At 42.5% G+C, this 5,972-nt stretch overlaps 1 long non-coding RNA gene across 10 annotated transcripts; it reads right to left on the bottom strand.

Annotated features, from left to right (window-relative positions):
* Nucleotides 1-899: 899 nt before the first annotated feature.
* Nucleotides 900-5,329, bottom strand: LOC125512559. Of its 10 annotated transcripts, none has more exons than XR_007285430.1 (6): nt 4,806-5,329; nt 3,465-3,533; nt 2,586-2,653; nt 1,863-1,988; nt 1,612-1,667; nt 900-1,189 (listed from the first exon to the last, which is right to left on the bottom strand). It is a non-coding gene; the product is annotated as an uncharacterized LOC125512559 (long non-coding RNA). The 10 variants fall into 10 exon arrangements; XR_007285423.1 differs by lacking the exon at nt 2,586-2,653 and adding an exon at nt 4,545-4,635; XR_007285429.1 differs by adding an exon at nt 4,545-4,635 and having other exon boundaries at nt 1,863-2,653.
* Between the last annotated feature and the right edge of the window lie 643 nt (nt 5,330-5,972).

Below are 5,972 nucleotides of genomic sequence, written 5' to 3' on the forward strand. Positions count from 1 at the left end.
AAGGGCCTCATCACCATCACCGGTGACTGGCCAACACCGAGGAGCAGTGCCAGCTCGACTAGATCGTCACACTGGCCAACGAGACGCCGACCATGCCGGCTTCGACTATGGAGCCGACCGACGAGGCCTCGTTCCAGCCCTCCAAGGAGACCAAGAAGGTCAAGCTGAACCCGGAAGACCCCAGCTATAGCAAGTACATCATTGTGGGCACCCGCCTCGACAGCAAATAGGAAGGCGAGCTCGTCGACTTCCTCCGTGAGAATCAGGATATCTTCGCATGGACCCCAAAGGACATGCCGGGTATTACGAGGAAGTACGCCGAGCACAAACTACACGTATGCAAGGACACCAAGCCTGTCCATGAGCCCCTACGTCGTTTGTCAGCGTTCTGGGACCAGGGGTGCCCAGACTTGCCTACCTACGGCCCGCAGCGTGGCTCCCACTACACCACAACACCAATGCAATGGCACATAATCTGCCGGGAGAACACCATTAAGAGGGCAGATAAACTGCCGCGAGAGAGATTTTCCCGGCAGATAGAACTGCCACGTCAACGGCTGCCGGGGATTACTTGTCCCGGCAGATAAATAATCCCCGACAGTTTTTCTGCCCCAACCATTTTATCTGCCGGCAGTTTACTTTCACCCGGCAGACTCATAGTGGCTAGCAACTGTAGTTTACCGGCAGTTTCACTGCCTGCACAAGCGCATTTACACGGCAGGTAATATGCCATCACGTGTTTTTTCACAAGCAAACTAAATTATTCTGTGTGCAATATCCCTGATTAAATATCCAATCATTATGTTCAAACAGCCAGGACAGATCACACAACTTACACATACGTTCAATCAGATTACATGTAAGACCTCATGCAATAACATAAATAGACCAAAAACATATGTTTTTAACACATGCATGAACCATACATATATAGACATTATGCCTCAAAATGCAAAGTACATATGTTTAAGGTAAAGAAATCGTGCCACACAACCAAAATTGGCATACAATGGCTTGTCTGCTGAAACAACCACCAAAATGACCAGTGTAAAACTTGTCAATATATGGAGGTTCGACAAACAAGACATATTACATATATATCATCACTCCAGCAACTTGTCAGACCTTCAAAACCTCCAGCAACTTGTAGATCTTCCAAACCTCCAACAACTTGTGTATCTTGAGAAACCTGCAACAAATCAGAAACTCAGAAAATGGTGCTATCGTTTCAGATTTTAAATCAACATATTAAAATTTTGATGTGCTGCAGTTTAACGTCAGCATATAACTCTTCTGAATGTTATGCACTTCATCATCACAACAAGTAGTGATTATTACGCACATAATTAGATCAAGCAGAAATTATTTGCGCTTCACATACATAAATCTTCCATGGGCTAATATGACAAAACAAGAATGTGTAATTGTTGCTTGCTTCACTAAACTGTATAGTCCAAGCTCACCCAAGAAATAGATTGCACTAATTTTATCAGTAAACTTTCAGATCTGATATGAAAGAGTCAACCTAGAACAAAATAAAGAATCCACAGAACAAATTTGAAAAACCAGAGGACTGTACAACAAAAAATCAAAGTTGAAGATGCATATTACCTCCTCAACTGGCTTGTGGTCACATTACTGCATTTGCTAGACTTATCCACTTGCAGCTGCATACATACAAGCAGACTTTTAAGATGTAAAAATAAATTGAGAGCAAGCATTGAGCATCCAAAAAAAAATTGTAACCACCCAAGCCAGGGTAATATTTTGTGCCTGGCCAAATATTTGGCATCATGGATCTGGGCACAAAACAAGCACATTGATAGATCATTAATGCGTGATATGGTCAAGATTTTACATACCTTAAATGAGTCTTTCAGCTACTCTTTGAGGCCCATAACATGAGGGATGATAATTTGGATCAGCGGAAACTGTTCAGGGACGCCAAAAGAATCTCGAGACAGTAAAATGTATCAACTCAGAGGTAACTGACAATTTAGAGGCAAGTGCATTATTAACAAGCTGCTAACAAAATCCTGAGAACAAAGGGTGTATCTTAGGTTTAACTGAATGTAGACATTCATAGTAACTATGGTGGCCTTGGTCAAGCATATTGCAAAACAACACCTATATGAAACTAGCTGAAATCTACTTAAGTGCTAACTGATTTTGCTGATAACCAGAAATCTGTTTGTATGAAGAAACTTGTTTAAACCTAGTTAAGTGTTAACTGATTTTTCTTGTAACCAGAAACATGAAATTGGCTTTGACTGGAACTAGTTGAAATATGAAGCGCAAAACTTGTAGAAACCCATATATCCCAGTTCCATATGTGTTCCCTGGAAACTCCCAGATTTTAAATGACTTTGAGCGAATTTGCATGCCGGAGGATATGGCAATAAATTGATAGCAAAGTTTGACAGGAACCTGCGTGAATAATCCATTAACCATCGTGCCCTAATATGTTCTTGGCTCCACTACTAGTACTTGTCCTGGCATAAATTTGCTTGCAAACATACTAGCTGAATTGCTCTATTAAAGAAAAGCTTTGGATTGAATATTACTTCTAAAGCGATGAAACGTACACAAATAATAGACACCAAAAGGTTGGCCAAACTTTGGTGAAATGAGCATAAGATATGCATATATGTAACTGCAGAGAAAATAGTTAGTTCAAGTTATTTGAAGGATATAAGCAAAGTTTTACAAATCCAGTCTTCCTAATCAATTTGAGAATTCATCACAAATTTAAATTATCTAAAAATTCAGACCATCGACAACAGATTGACTAAAAAAGGTCATATAAAATTATGACAATTGTAAAAGAAAGGAAAAGGGAGATTACTTGTTTCTTTTACATCTCCTTAAATAAAGCTAGGACGTTACAATCAATTAATATGCCGAGAATCAATGAAATAAACTAAATAGCCATCATAATTGCCATCTTGTACATGAGCTTGTTGTTTATACTTCGATATCTAGTTAAGCAAAGAACATCTAACACCTAGACATATAGTTTATTCACATGAGATTCAAAGCTATGAAACCAGGCTGCTAAATAATCATATTATTTGCACAAGGTAGAGGCTCATAGAAGAAGACTTTAATTAAGGCATCACATATGCAATTCATAAATGGTTATATGGCAGGAGCCTGTGACTCTGTTGCAAGTACAACCCAATAACAAAAGACTCAGCTTCAGAAAACACAGGGCATGCAAAAGCTCAGTTCCAGGACATGTAAAAGCTTCCAATAGTTGTATGCATAAAAATGCTAAGCAAATTCATCGCATGCGTACATACACATGCCAAGCAAAATCTCGGTTCATATGTTTACTGCAGTTTTATTTGCATGAAGCATATAAGAAACGAAATGCTAAATAAGTTTCATTGTTCTGAAATAGCAGCAAACATGTATCCAAAAGCAAAATACTGAATCAAAGACTTAACTACCAAGATTATTACCTCCTCAGCTTGCTTGTGGTTGCGTACTCGTGTTGCTGCTTTTGCCATGAACTTATAAGTCACTCTCAGCTGCATATATAGAAGCAAAGACTTTTAAGCTATCAACCATAATAGTCATTGGTAAATATATAATCATAAGAGCATAAGCTTATGTGCTTGTATGGATTAATCGATGCTGCTTGGTGGAGAGGACAAACAACATGCACACTGCTCATAAAACAAAAAATCCAAAATATTATTTCAGTAAAAGCATCAAATGAAAATTAGGGAACCGTTCGTAAGAATTACATATAGGAGAAAAGAGCATGGTACTCAGCTAGCCCCATGACCCAATTCTTCAAAAAAAATCTACTTAGGAGCATAGCTCCCAATTTCCATTACTGAAAACATCACATGTCTCAAGTTTGTCCCCCTCCATGGGTACCTCAAAACATCAGAAACTAAGCCGCACACAGCAGCACTACTACCAAACTAGATGCAGAACCTAAACAATGAGCATCCAAACATTCTAATTATCAGCAACAAAAAAATAGTCTTATATTACTCGTGGCCCTACATGACAAGGTACTGTACTACCATGGTTATATTACTTGCACAAGCACATCTTAAGCTATTTACCATCTCTGTGAACGTAGCTATGGATGAATTTGTTCTTAAGTGTTAAGCTAAATAAAAAGAGAGAACTGGGGATCTGGCAATTCAGTAAGTCATGATGCCATGCAATTTCCAGTAGGAGCGACAGTACAAACCAATTTCTCTCATTTTACTCTAGAAAATTAAATTATCAGACAAATGTTTTTCAATTCAATAATAAAGGTTGAAACAATTGAAGGGATTTCTACTATGATAGACAACTACTGATCATTAAATTCCAGAATCACATGATCGGGAGCAGTGGCAAAATGGCAATAGAAAATTATAGAATAAAATTCCAGATCAAACCCCATATATCTATTTTCATAGAACTAACACATTCACTAGTTAAAACTATTAAACTCTAGAAGCGTTACTTCACTTTCAGTCTACATGTGCAGAAAAAATATACAGAAAGAAGTTCTCTAGCTTTATTTGCAGCACGACCTTGAAACTTAATTTCCCAAAGCTTGCATGTAGTACCCCTACTGGGATTCACTGATTTAGTATGTAGTTGAAGGCTTGAAGCATCCATTTGCTGCAATGGAAGATCTCTTCACCATAAGCAAAACTTGGTTTATCGGATGACAAAGCTAGTCGTTATCTTCAGAGCTGTAGTGTCATATAAACTCAAACACTTTCTGAAGTCGTTCTAGTTACTGCTCAGAAGAAAAAAGGAACAGAAGTTTGCAAAGATTGAAATCTCACCGGCCAAGTGCTCTCGGTGAGCAAGGAGGCGGCGCTGCACCTGGGGGAGGATGTAGAGGAGGTGGAGCTTCTCGGGAGGGGGGCCGTACAGGAAGGCCCGCTGCTCGGGTGAGGGAAACAGGAGGCGACCCCAACTTAGTGCTCAGGGAAGGATGCTCGTGGAGGAGGAGGCCCTGCTCGGGGGAGAAAGCTTGAGGAGTAGGAGGAGGCCTGCTCGGCGGAGGAAACCTGTGGAGGAGGTCGTTATTGTGGTGGGGATGGAGGGCGGACGACGGCTTTCCTCGAGAGAAAGCAGGCGCTGGGTGCGCGGGGGATGGGGACGAACCGACGAAGGGTTTCCTTGTTAGAGAAGGGTGCTCGGCGACGACTAGGCGGTCGGCGGCGTCTGTGTTTGGGGACGAAGCCGGCGCTGCGGTCGAGTGGTTGGTGGCGGCGGCGGCGTGGTTGGGGTTGAGGGCTAGGTTTTGGAAGAGTCAGGGAAGAACTGGTCAGGGGCTCAGGGCGACGAGCCCACGACCAAAGGAACCCCTGTGAATATTTCGATCTCGCGAGCCCTTTCTCCCGCGCGAGCGCGCTCGGCCCAATTGTTTTTTTTTTTAGAAACGGCCCAGTTACTTTGGTTACGCATCGCATACAAGTTCCCGGCACACAACGGGCCGCAGTTTAGTTGGGCCGACATATAGGATGACCTGCCAAGTGGACATGGTTGCCGGCAGTTCGTGTGCCCTCGTTTGTTAACTTCTCCTGGTAGTTTCTCTGACGGTAAGTCATTCTCCCGGCAGTTGTTCAATTCCTGGCAGTTTCTTTGCCCTTGGTCGGGTATTTCTCCCGGCAGTTAACTGTCCCTAATTAGGTGTTGTGGTGTAGTGTCCACCAACGGCCTGTATGGCCCAGTAGGCTGGCCAAGGCTAGGTGGCGATCTGAAGGAAAGGTGCACCTTGCGAGGTTCACATGACGTGATCCATGACAACCAAGGCTAGGTGGGCGCCAGCGGCGCTGTGTGCCAGTTTCCTCTTTGGTGCTAAGGAGACAAGTGCGGGTGCGGGGTACCGAGGCATCAGGCAAAGGTTTCCATATCGGTGCAACAAGAGCAAGACCGCAAGGACGACAGGATGGAGGTCATCGCGAAGCCCACTACAGCGTCAACACCAGAGCCTTTTGCAGGCG

The sequence above is a fragment of the Triticum urartu genome, chromosome 6, assembly GCF_003073215.2.
Source record: "Triticum urartu cultivar G1812 chromosome 6, Tu2.1, whole genome shotgun sequence".
NCBI classification, from domain to species: domain Eukaryota; kingdom Viridiplantae; phylum Streptophyta; class Magnoliopsida; order Poales; family Poaceae; genus Triticum; species Triticum urartu.